Here is a 12396-nt window from a genome sequence, read left to right as displayed (position 1 = left end):
CTTTGTCGTTAAGACTTGGGAAATTAATAGATTAGTGATGTACTAGTAGTTCCTATTAAAATAAGTATGTTGAATGAACAATCATATTTTTGTGAATTGCTTTTCTATCAGATAGTTGGAGATGATCACATACAAATTATACTCTCTGGAGCTACCTCCAAGAGCTAATCAGATGATTTGTTCTTTTTCCAGCAGCATTTTTGCTAACTGTATGCTGCGTTTCAGTCCAACATTAGAGGAATTAGTGAAACCCTTACTGCAAGTTTTTAAAGAAGCTGCTAATTAGGGTTTTGCAGGCTGCTCCCACACTAATGTGTGGATGCCTGGACTTGGAAGAGTTCACATACATAGGTATTCTTTTTACAAAATAGTCTGGTTTGTGGAGGTGATTCTCTGTTCAGTTGGGTTGTCAACATGAATTTGCTTAGTATAAGAGTTCCTTGGTTGCCTATGTAGACTTCGTTATATGTATTCAGCAAATTCAGGATGCTTTGAGCATTTTCAGTGATGTGACAGTCTAGGTATGGAGAAAATAGAGCTTGCCATCCAAAGAAAACAATGAAAGACATCAGAAGGAGAGTTTTGTTTGGTTGTAGGTCTTCAGAACGATCCTATCAGAAGGCAGTCAAGTGTGAAGACTGCAGAAGTGTGACTGTTTTTCGACTTTCTGTCTGGTCTGGGAAGGTGCAGTATTTTTTTTTTTTTTTTTTACAGTTCTTGGTTTAGTCATCTGTGAGGGTCAGGTGATTTAAATAGGAACTTGACGATTACAAACTTGAAAGTGATTTTTTTTTTATTTTATTTTTCAGTGGGTTTTGTCATACATTGATATGAATCAGCCCTAGAAAGTGATTTTTAATTTTGATTTTTTGGTTTAAAAATAAAGTTTTAAACCCAGAGGTTTTCTGAAATGTTAGTAGTAACAATAGATGGGTTTATACCCATGCTTGGGTATTGAGATGGGTGGTCAGAAAAGAAAATCTATAGTTTTGCTGCATTCTATGAAGACTAGAATGAACTTTAAGTTAGATTGTTGTAAGGGCATCTTGGTGGAATAGTATAAACACTGCCTCTCTTGCTCCAAATGAACGCTGTTTGTGAGTTTTAAAAAACAAAAGTCCCCAATTAGCTGCTATGGTATTGATCCTAGGACAGTTAGAGGGGTGAGCATGCTAAAATTTTTGCAATAAAGATGAATCTGAAATTTTTAACATGTTCACTGGGTTCCCTGGTAAAATTCTGGGAAACTTCACTAAAGTAGTTGTTTTTCTTTGAATTTAAAATTTTCTTTTTCCCCATTGGAGTGGTTTTTGGGTTTTGTTTTGAGGTATAGTTGATTTATAATATGAATTTCAGGTGTGCAACATAGTTTTTAAAGATTATAGTGTTGATAGTGTTGATATAGGTTGTACCTCTAAATTCCTACCCCTATCTTGCCCCTTCCCCCCGTCACCCCCGCCACTAGTGGAAAGGAATTGTGAGCTTTTAGAGGAAGTGGTGATACTGGATCCAACCCAGATCAGCAAAATTAAACCCTGCCTTGTAGCTCTCATTTCTTTGAGATCCTAAACTTGTGATGGATAAGTGACAACTAACAGCTAATACTGGGTATCAACTGTGTTCAAGGCACTGTCATTTAGGTAGTGCCTAGCGCCTAAGTACTCAGTCATTAGGTGCATTTTGCCAATGCATTTTGCCACCTGCATTTTGCCAATAAGAAAACGGATAGGGAGAAGATGAGAAACTTCTCCAGAGCTACAAAGTTAGTAGTCAAACAGGATTCAGAGTTGGGTTTGTATGACTGAAGAGCACATGCTCAAAACCATTAAGCATTCTTTTTCTTTTAGGCTATTAATGTTTTATTGAAATACACTTTAACATTTCTGAGATCAGTATATGGTTTGCAACTGATACATGCCTTTTTGAAAAGCTGTAGTAGAAATTAAGCTGTAGTATAAATCATTAGATTTGAGGAAATAGAATATAAATGGTAAGTATGTTTAGGGCTCTTTGGTAGCTACCATCTAGAAAGAGTCAAGATTAATGATGATTAATTTTTTTCTAGTAGCTTAATTTAGAAATTTAAAAATTAGGTTTTTTGTTTTTTAAGTGGAGCCATTCTTCCAATTTAAAATAGGTTAGCTTGGACAGGTAGAGCCAAAATCCAAATAGATAATAAGTAGTGATTGTGGATTGTCAAGTTGCTGCAGTGCTGGGACTGAGTTTTCCAGATAACCTGCTTTTTGTTTTTTTTTTTTAAGAAAAAGTTCTTGGGTTTCAGGCATTTGTTTCTCACACAGTAGATGTTAAGGATGTGTACTTGTATAACCCACACATTATGAGTCATGTCCAGGAGTGTTGTTCTGTCTGAGGCTATCATTGACCACTTTTTCAGTTGTGCTGAAAGTCTCAGCACTTGTGCTTCCATCCTGTATGGTTTGTGAGTCTTGCACTAAGACACTCTTCCATTTAGAATTTTGGTGCTATAGAGTTGGGGTAGGCCTTATTTTAGCACTTAAGGCTTCTTTTCCATTAATTAGTGGTATATTTGTAGCCGTAACAGACCACAGTAATTGCTGAATTCCCTCAAAATTTGCTTTTAGCGGAATTCTAGTAATCTTTTAAAAACATTTTTTTCTCTTGACATCATTCATTGATCATTATTAAGGAAATGTAAGCCAAAACAAGAGAGGCCAGTTTCACCTTGGCTAAGATTATAGTTAGCAAAGATCAGATTTGTAGAATACTTCATTGTGAGGATACATCTTAGAATTTTAATTTTTACAAAGGGAACACCATTTAATCACAACAGGACCAACATCCTAAAGGACTGCTTCATGCCCCGTTCCTTAATTTACCCCCTTACCTCCACAAATGGAACCAGTATCTGGATCATTGCTATTGATCAGTTTTTCCTGGTTTTGAAACTTACATGTAAATGGTAGACATATATAAATGAAATGGCTTTCCTCCTCAGTAGTAGAATAGCAACAACAACCTGCTGGTATGTTGATGAGGATTTTATTGAATCTGTAAATAAATTTGGGAAAATCCACACAGTCTTCACACAATTATGTTCTTTAGTCCATGAACACAATCTATTCCATTTATTTGGATCTTTAATTTTTTTTCCTGTGTTTTGTGGGTTGTATTTTTTAGTTGTGCCACACAGCTTGCAGGGTCTTGATTCCTCAGTCAGAAATTGAACCCAAGCCCTGGCAGTGAAAGCTCCAAGTTCTAACCACTGGACCACCAGGGAATTTCCATGTTGTGGTTTTCTGTGTAGAGGTCTGGTACCTTTTATTGGTCTTATTTCTAGGTATTGATTTCTTTTCATGTTATTTTAAGTAGTATTTAATCTTTTTGGTTTTTCAGATGTTGCTACTTATCTATTGACCTTGTATTTTATTACCTTGCTAAACTAACATTAATTCTAACAGATTTATGTAGATCCTGAGACTGGACAAAAAGTATTAAATGAATGCACCCTTTGCTTGTGTGTGTATACTTATTTACAAATACATGCAAAATATGTTCACTTTGGTATTTTAATAGCAAATTAGAAATAACCTAAACACCCATCAATGTGGCTTGAATTGTGTGGTCTTACTGTGTGTACTATGTTGCTGTTTAAAAAAGAAGTTAAAACATTTATGCTAAAAAAAAAAATTTATGCTAACATAGGAACTTGTTTGCATACAATGTTAATGAGAATAGAATAGAATCTTAATAAATAATATCCCAAATAAAAATAGGAAAATATTCTGTATGTGTATTTGACTGTCTTTAGGAAACTTTTGAAAGATAGAGCTTTTTCCCATAAAAAAGCAGCTCTGTTTGACGTAAGTAATGTATATAAACTATACAGTTTGAGAAGTTTGGGGATATTATGCACATGTAAAACCATAAGCAAGACAGTCAATATAGCCTTCAACCTCCAAAGGTTGAAGGTTTCCTTTTTGTGCTTTGTAATTTCCTGCCAGTCTTTTTACAAGCCCAACAAACTAGCCATTGAACTGTAGAGCTGGCTTACTCTCTTTAATTTTTCTATTCTAATAGGTGTTTCTGATTTCTATTTTCCTTGTGACTAATGTTGAGCATCTTTTTATATGCTTATTTGTCATCTGTATATTTTCTTCTTTTTTTTTTTTTTGTATATTTTCTTCAATGAGGTGTCTGTTCCAATATTGAATCTTCTGATCCGTGAATAAGGCTAAGCCTTTTAAAATTCCAGCAGTGTTTTGTACTGTTCAGTGTACAAGTTTGTTTTGTATGCTTTTTAAAACCCAATTTTTGACAGCTCATTGCTAGTATATAGAAATAAGATTGATATCTGTGAATTGATTTTGTATCCTGCAGCCTTGCTAAACTCATTTAGTTAGTAGTATTTTGTTGTTTCCGTGTATCTCATCAGATTTTCTTCATAGACAATGATATTGTCTGTCAATAGAACGTTTTAACTTTTTCTCCTGCTTTTATTTATCTTTTCTGATTGCACTGGCTGGAACCTCCAGCACAGTGTTGAATAGAAATGGTAAGAGCAGACATTTATATTGTTTCTGATCTTGTGGAGAAAAGCATTCTTATGCCATTAAATATGACTTTAGCTGCAAGCTTTTCTTAGATGCTCTTTATCAGTTTGAGGAGTTAATTTCTTTTCCTCATTTGCCAAGAGTTTTTGTCAGAAATGTTTTTACTTGTCAGGTACCTTTTCTTCTATTTAAATGATCATGTGGGTTTTCTTTTAGTGTATTAATATAATGAATTTTAATGACTATAATGAATAATAATGATTGCTTTTAAAATATCAAACCAATCCTGCGTTCCTGGGATAAAACCCCTGTTGTTATGTCCTTTAAAAATACTTTGGGATTTGAATTGCTATAATTTTAAGTTTTCTTTTTTGCATTTATGTTCATGAGCCTGAAAGGTTTGGAATGATGAAACGTTAATAGTGCCAAAAGTTTCTCTTCTGTGGTGCTAAGGACAAGAGAACAGTTGGCATTCTTTTTTTTTTTTTTGGCATTCTTAATAGATGTTCAAGAAGGAATGGAAGAACACAACATGGTAATGTGAAGGTAAATGTAAAAGATTTATTTCTCTCAATTTAAAAGTCTTACAAGTGCCTGAAGCAAAAAATTTTAAGTGCATTATGGGATTAATAATATATGTAGGTATATCATACATATGGTAACTATAGCATATGAGGAAGTCAAGGGGTGGTAATTGATACATTTGACTATAAATGTCTTATATTTTACTGGAAGTGATGTTATATTCTGAGAAGACCTTGAGAAATTGAGAATATATATGGTAATACTTGGACTTCCCTGGTAGCTCAGCTGATAAAGAATCTTCCTGCAATGCAGGAGACCCCTGGTTTGATTCCTGGGTTGGGAAGATCCCCTGGAGAAGAGATAGGCTATCCACTCCAGTATTCTTGGGCTTCCCTGTTGGCTCAGATGGTAAAGAATCCCACCTGCAATGTGGGAGACCTGGTTTGATCCCTGGGTTGAGAAGATACGCTGGAGGGGGGCATGGCAACCCACTCCAGTATTCTTGCCTGGAGAATTCCCATGGACCAGAGGAGGCTGGTGGGCTACAGTCCATGGGGTCTCAAATAGTTGGACATGACTGAGTGACTAAGCATAGCACAGCATAGCATGGTAATACTTAGGGCAAGTATCATATAAAAACAATGTAAAGAGGAATAGCGAAAAGTCTGGAGATAACTAAAATGAAATTTAAAAATTATTCGATTCAAAGGAGAGGAGAGGACAAGGGCAGTTGCACTTCTAAATCTTCTCGAGAGGTTCGAAGCTCAGAACTAATTTTGATATTTGGGAACTTCTGTTTTTTTGTTTTTTATTTATTTATTTTGTTTTTGTTTTTTTTGTTTTTTAATTTTTTTCATTTATTTTTACTAGTTGGAGGCTAAATAGTCCACAACATTGCAGTGGGTTCTGTATTTTTTTGTTTTTTAAATGGCTAGGAAATTCTCAGGGAACTAAAATCCTGCAATACACATAGCCAAAAGGAAAAAAAAAAAAACAGTATCTGAAATAAAAATTCACTGAGTGGGCTTCTCAGGGAACTAAAATCCTGCAATACAGCATAGCCAAAAGAAAAAAAAAAAAACTATCTGAAATAAAAATTCACTGAGTGGGCTTAATAGAGTAAGAAGGAAAATAACAGGAGGATCAGTGAACCTGATGTTCTACCCCTTAATTGTCTTTGAGCATTGTCTTCTGTTCCTCAGTTTTCCTGTCTGTAAAATGGGGATTAAGACATAATTATGGGGATTAGATGAGTATAACATGCAGGGCAGTCTGCATATCTTACTGAGATCTCTATGTGTGTTATTGCTGCTGATACTGTAACTCTGGTACCTTCTCTCTGGTCACCGTTACTTTTTTAGAGTCCTTATGGACCCCCCTCTGCATTTTTTTGGCCGTGCCACATGGTTTGTGGGTTGTTACTTCCTGACCAGGGATTGAACAGGTGCCCCCCTGCAGTGGAAGTGCGCAGTCTTAACTGCTGCATCTCCAAGGAAGTCCCAAGGACAGCCTTCACACTCAAATAGCACAGGAACTAATTGCCTGCCTCCAAATAGTTCTCTTTCCCTCTCAGGACTTATGGGGGCAGATGTGTGGGGCTGCTGCCTTTATCGTGGTGAAATATTTAGGGAGAGAGCAGAGTCCACCGTAACCTCTGCTAGTGCTAGAGGGGGACTGTTCCAGAGTGTCCTTATGAGCAAGCAGTGCCCTGACTCGGTTTCAGTGTCCATGGAGGGTGGTCCTGCTTCCAGGAGACCACGTCTACCCACGTCTTGCCCTTCACTTGTCCCTGCCCTTCCGAATCCAGGAGCCTTTCACAGCCTCTGAGCCTTTTGTCAGTCTTGCCAGTTAGTGCCCCACCTTCCCATATCCAGACTTGTTCTGTAGCATTTTCCTGGCCAGAAGATGACCTGTTTCAATTTTCCCATAAAGAGCCTAGCACAGTGGCCTGTTCATGCCCCAGTGGATCTTGGTGATCAGGTTGTTTACTGCAAGCCTGGCTGCACAACCTGTGAGTCTGCTTCCCTTTGTCCATCGCTGCCGGCCATGGACGTGTGGACGTGTCCCTCCTGCTGTGACTGATTTCTAGATTCCCCTTCAGCCTCTTCCTGGAGCACTCTTCCCGGCCACTGGATAATATAGAAACCCACATTTCCTGCCCATCCTGGGCTGCCACCTCCCCTGGGCCTCTGAGTGTGCAGTGGAGCTGGCCTTCCTGACCCCTGCCTGCCGCCTTGGCCCTTCGCGGGCCTATTTGTGCAACCTTTCCCCTCCTTAACTTCCCTTAGTCCTCCTGCTTTCTCTTTTCTCCTTTCACTCTTAATTGAAATCTAGTCGATTTACAGTATTGTGTTTCAGATTACAGCATAGTAGCTTGGTGTTTTTGCAGATTATATTCCATTATGTTATCATACGATAATGCATTTCATTCCCTGTGCTATACAGTATATATAAGATACTGCTTATCTATTTTATATATAGCAGTTTGTATCTGTTAATCCCATTCCTAATTTGTCCCTCTCCCTTCTCTCCCACAGGTTTTCTCTGTTTTTGTTTTGCATATACATTCATTTGTATAATTTTTTAGATTCCACATACACAGATGTCTATGTATTACTCTTGTATCCGGCAACCTTGCTGAATTCATTTATTCTAATAACTTTTTTATGTGGAGACTTTAGGGTTCTTTTTATAAAGAGTATCCTGTCATCTGCAAATAATGACAGTTTTGCTTCTTCCAACTTGGATACCTTTTACTTTTTTTCCTTGTCTGATCGCTGAGGGTAGGACTTGCAATACTATGTTAAATAGAAATGGTGAGAGTGGGCATCCTTGTCTATTTCCTGAATTGAGAGGAAATGCTTTAAGTTTTTTAGAGTGGTTTATTGTGTCATTTAAGACTTATGTTGCCTTATTGATGATTTTTTTTGCCTGCATGGTCTGTCCACTGATGCCAGTAGTGTGTTCAAGTTTGCTATTATTATTGTCACTTTCTGTCTTTATGTCTGTTAGTATTTGCTTTATATATTTAAGTGTTCCTGTATTGGGTGCATATATGTTAAATGAGTATAATATCCTCCTCTTGTATCCATCCCTTTTTTGTTATATAATGTTGTGTTTTGTTACAGCCTTTGTTTTCAGTGATTTGGTCTGATAGGAGTATTGCTACCCCAGCCTTTTTGTGTTTCTATTTGTGTGAAATAACTTCTCCCATCCCCCCACTTTCAGTCTGTGTCTTTAGTCCTGAAGTGAGTCTGTTGTGGACAGTATATTCAAAGATCTCACATTTTATTCATTTGGTCACCACACATTTTTTCATTGCAGCATTTAATCCTTTGACTTTTTTCTGTTTTTTGGGTGTGTGGTGCAGCTTGTGGGATCTTAGTTCCCCAACCAAGGATTGAACCTGGGCCACGGCAGTCAAAGCACTGAGTTCTAACCACTGGACCACCAGCGAATTCCCAGTACACTGACATTTAAAGTAATTTTTGATAGGTATGTCCTTACTGCCATTTTATTACTTGTCTTCCAGTTGTCTTTGCAGTTCTTCTCTTGTCTCTTTATTCTTCTTTTCTCCCGTTGTGGTTTCATGATTTTATTTTGTAGTATGCTTGTGTTCTTTTATTTTTGATTTTGTGTATCTATTGTAGGTTTTTGATTTGTGGTTACCATGGAGTTAATGTATGTTAACCTGTAATTATATTTAATTGTTTTAAGCTGATAATCATTTAAGTTCAAACATATTCTAAAAGATCTACATTTTTTTACTCCATTTTGTGTTTTGATATCATTTTACCTCTTCATGCTTATCCTTTTACTGTTTATTGTAGTTGCTTTTACAGTTTTTAAAACAATTTAAGCACTGGCTAGTTTAAGTGATATTTAATCCTTACTATATGTTTGCTTTTCCTATTGGGATTTTCCCTTTCCTATAGACTCTTCTTTTCCATTTAGAGAAAACAACAACAAATTTTTTTAGGGTAGGTTTAGTATTACTGAATTAGTTTTTGTCAGAGAAATTCTTTCCTTTTATTCTAAATGAAGATCTTGCTGGGTAGAGTACCCTAGGTTGCAGGATTTTCCCTTTTAAGACTGACTATATTATGCCACTTGCCTCTGGCCTGTGAAGTTTCTGCCCGAGAAATGATCTGATGGCCTCGTGGGATTCCTTTGCGTGTGACTTTTTTCCTCCTGCTACCTTTGTGTGTTGGTGTGGGCTGGTCTGCAGTCATCTTGTCTGGGACTCTCTGCTGCCTGTACCTGGGTATCTGTTTCCTTTAGGTTCAGGAAGTTTTCAGCTGTAATTTCTTCAAATACAGCTTTGATCCCTTTCTCTTTTCCTGGAACCCCTATAATGTGCATATTGGCACAGTTTATATTATCCCATAGATCTTGTATGTTGTTTTCTTTTTTTTTTTTTCTTTCTTTCTTTCTTTCCCTCTGCACCCCCCCCCCCCTTCTTTCTTCTGTTCTGGTTGGGTGATTTCTATTATTCTGTGTTCCAGATCACTTATGCATTCTTCTGTGTCATAAATTGCATAAGTATCAGTGTCTGCTATTCATTGCTTCTAGAGTGTTTTTTATGTCAGTGATTGCATTATCAATTTTTGATTATTATAATTTCTAGTCCCTTGTTAAACTGATCTGTGCTTGGATCTACTCTCTTAATTCAGTTAGCATTTTTATTACTGACCTTTTGTATCCATTGTCTATAGACTGATTATCTCTGTTCCATTATTTCTTCAAGGATTTTCTCTTCATATATATGGAGTTTAGAAAGATGGTAACAGTGACCCTATATGCAAGACAGCGAAAGAGACACAGATGTAAAGAACAGACTTTTGGACTCTGTGGGAGAAGGCGAGGGTGGGATGATTTGAGAGAATAGCATTGAAACATGTATATTATATGTGAAACAGATCGCCAGTCCAGGTTCGATGCATGAGATAGGGTGCTCAGGGCTGATGCACTGAGATGACCCCGAGGGATGGGATGGGGAGAGAGGTGGGAGGGAGGTTCAGGATGGGGAACACATGTACACCCATGGCTGATTCATGTGAATGTATGGCAAAACCCCCTACAAGATTGTAATTAGCCTTCAATTAAAAAAAAAAAAAGGATTTTCTCTTGCTCTTTTGATTGAGAGTGGTTCCTCTGCCTTTTCGTTTTACTTAACTTTCTCTATCTCTATGAATTTAGGTGGAACAGTTACCTGTTGTGGTCTTGAAGGGGTGTTTTTATGTGGGAGCATCCCTGTGTGGACAGTGTGTGCTGTCTTTGGTGTGAGGGTTGAACTTGATGTGAATGCCAACCCCTGTCTTTCCTCAGGATGTGCTGAGAACTCTCACCTTGATAGCAGGTATGGCTGGTGTTGGAGGAGCCAGAGACTGTGCAGGGTGTGAGGAGAGACTTCCTGTCTGCTCTCAGGCTGCTGGCGTGAAAGCCCTGAGCGTTGGACTGGAGCTGGCTCTGTTCCCTTCGAGTGTGTCTTTTTCCTTCTCCCCGCCCTGCAGCCTCTCCCCCAAAGGATGGGAGTGCTGAAGTAAGTAGGGTCGGTGTGCTTGCAGAGTCGATGGCTACCTGTGTAAGCATCTGCAGTCCTGCTCAGAACCAGATCAGCGATGTCTTTACCCTGGCTGTGGTCTCAGCTCTAGTGTAAGGCTGTGGCGCGGAGTGGGTGGGGCCGGCTTGGCAATCATGGTGTTTTGGCTGCAAGGACTGAAGTGGCTGCAATGTCATCAGAAGCCTGGGCTGCTTCCACAGTGCTGTTTTGAGTAAGCACCTACAGGGGCCCAGGTCCCCTGGCCACCTCTGTGTCCTTCCCAGGATCTGGCTGCCCTAGATTCAGCGCCAGGCTGTGGTGTGGAGTGAGTGGGGCCAGTGTGCTCACTCAGCTCGAGTCAGGGGCTGTGGCGAGGTGGCAGTTATTTGGGCAGACCTCTTCCTGCCCTGTCTGCTGGTGAGCCAGCACTGCCCACTCGTCACCAGTGGGGTCTAGGCTTCTCCAGCCTACTGTCTGTCCCCGTCATTCTCCATGCAGCCGTGGGGTCTGCCCCAGTCATTCTCCATGCAGCCGTGGGATCTGCCCCAGTCATTCTCCATGCAGCCGTGGGATCTGCCCCAGTCATTCTCCATGCAGCCACAGGCTCTTGCGTCCTCTGCAAAGGACCCGAGGACTGGGACACCCAGTCAGTGATTCAACCTGCCTACTCCCCAAGGTGAGTGTCCACCTGTGCCAGCTCACTTTTCCTCTTACTCCCCTCCAAGGGCACAGGTCCTGAACCAGTGCTTCCTTCCCAGCCTTCCTGATTACGTGGGACTTTCTTCATGCAGCCTTGGTTGCACAGGAGTCCTGCCAGTTTCCTGTTAGTTTCCGGTGAGGTTTATTCCACATGTAGGTGTACTTTTGATGTGGTGGGGAGGTGAGCTCCATATCCTCTTATTCTGCCACCTTGACCCTCCTCCCATTCTACCTTTCTGTCTCCTTTGCTTCTCTCGTTCTCTCCCTTTCTCAGAGAACACTGGTACCTGATGTCCTTTGTCATCTGTACCGCAGAATTCTGTGGAGCTAACAGGAGTCTTATGCATACTCACCTGGGCTTGGACCCAACATCATCACAATCACCTGCTCCAGACACATGGATTTGGCTCCTTTTGAACAATGTCCATGATGGCAGCTTTCATCCATCCATTCAACAAATACTTTAATTAGAGGCCTGCTCTGTGCTCAGTCCTGGTCTGGGGTTACTGGGGTGAGTGAGACAGATGGGGGCCTCTACTCTCTTGAAGGTTAGCGAGGGGAGAAAGGCACGAGCAAATATACAAGGCAACTTCTGTGGTAAGTGCCATGAAGAAAAGAAAGCAGGGTGATGCAGGGAAAAATGACTGAGGTTGTCAAGGCAGACCTCACAAAGGGTGATACTTGAGGCTTAGATGATCAGACTGCATCAAGGCACCAGGCAGGTTTCTTTGTTGAAAATAATAGGATCTGACTCTGGTTAATGTAAGCAGAAAAGGAATGCACTGGGAAGGTATCAGGTACTTCAGAGAACGGATGTGAGGTCTGGAAAATTAGGCTGGTACAAAGGTGGTTGCTAAGAGAGGCACTGACCAAAATCATGCTTCACATGGCTCTTGTTAGGACCCAGCCACCACTGCTGTGGATACTGATCTTGAACTCTGGATCTGATGGCATGCCACCACCAGAGGGACCTCCAAACTGGACCTGATCATCGCAGACCACAGGTTGCTCATAGGTGAGCTGGCTTTAGCTCTCATCTCATGAGAATGCAAGCCACAGACTATTTATAAAGTCCTCCTTGATCCAGTCCCCTGTCTC

This window comes from Dama dama, chromosome 5, assembly GCF_033118175.1.
Source record: "Dama dama isolate Ldn47 chromosome 5, ASM3311817v1, whole genome shotgun sequence".
Classification (NCBI taxonomy): Eukaryota; Metazoa; Chordata; class Mammalia; order Artiodactyla; family Cervidae; genus Dama; species Dama dama.
The sequence above is the reverse complement of the archived record's forward strand: the minus strand, read 5'-3'. Positions refer to the sequence as shown.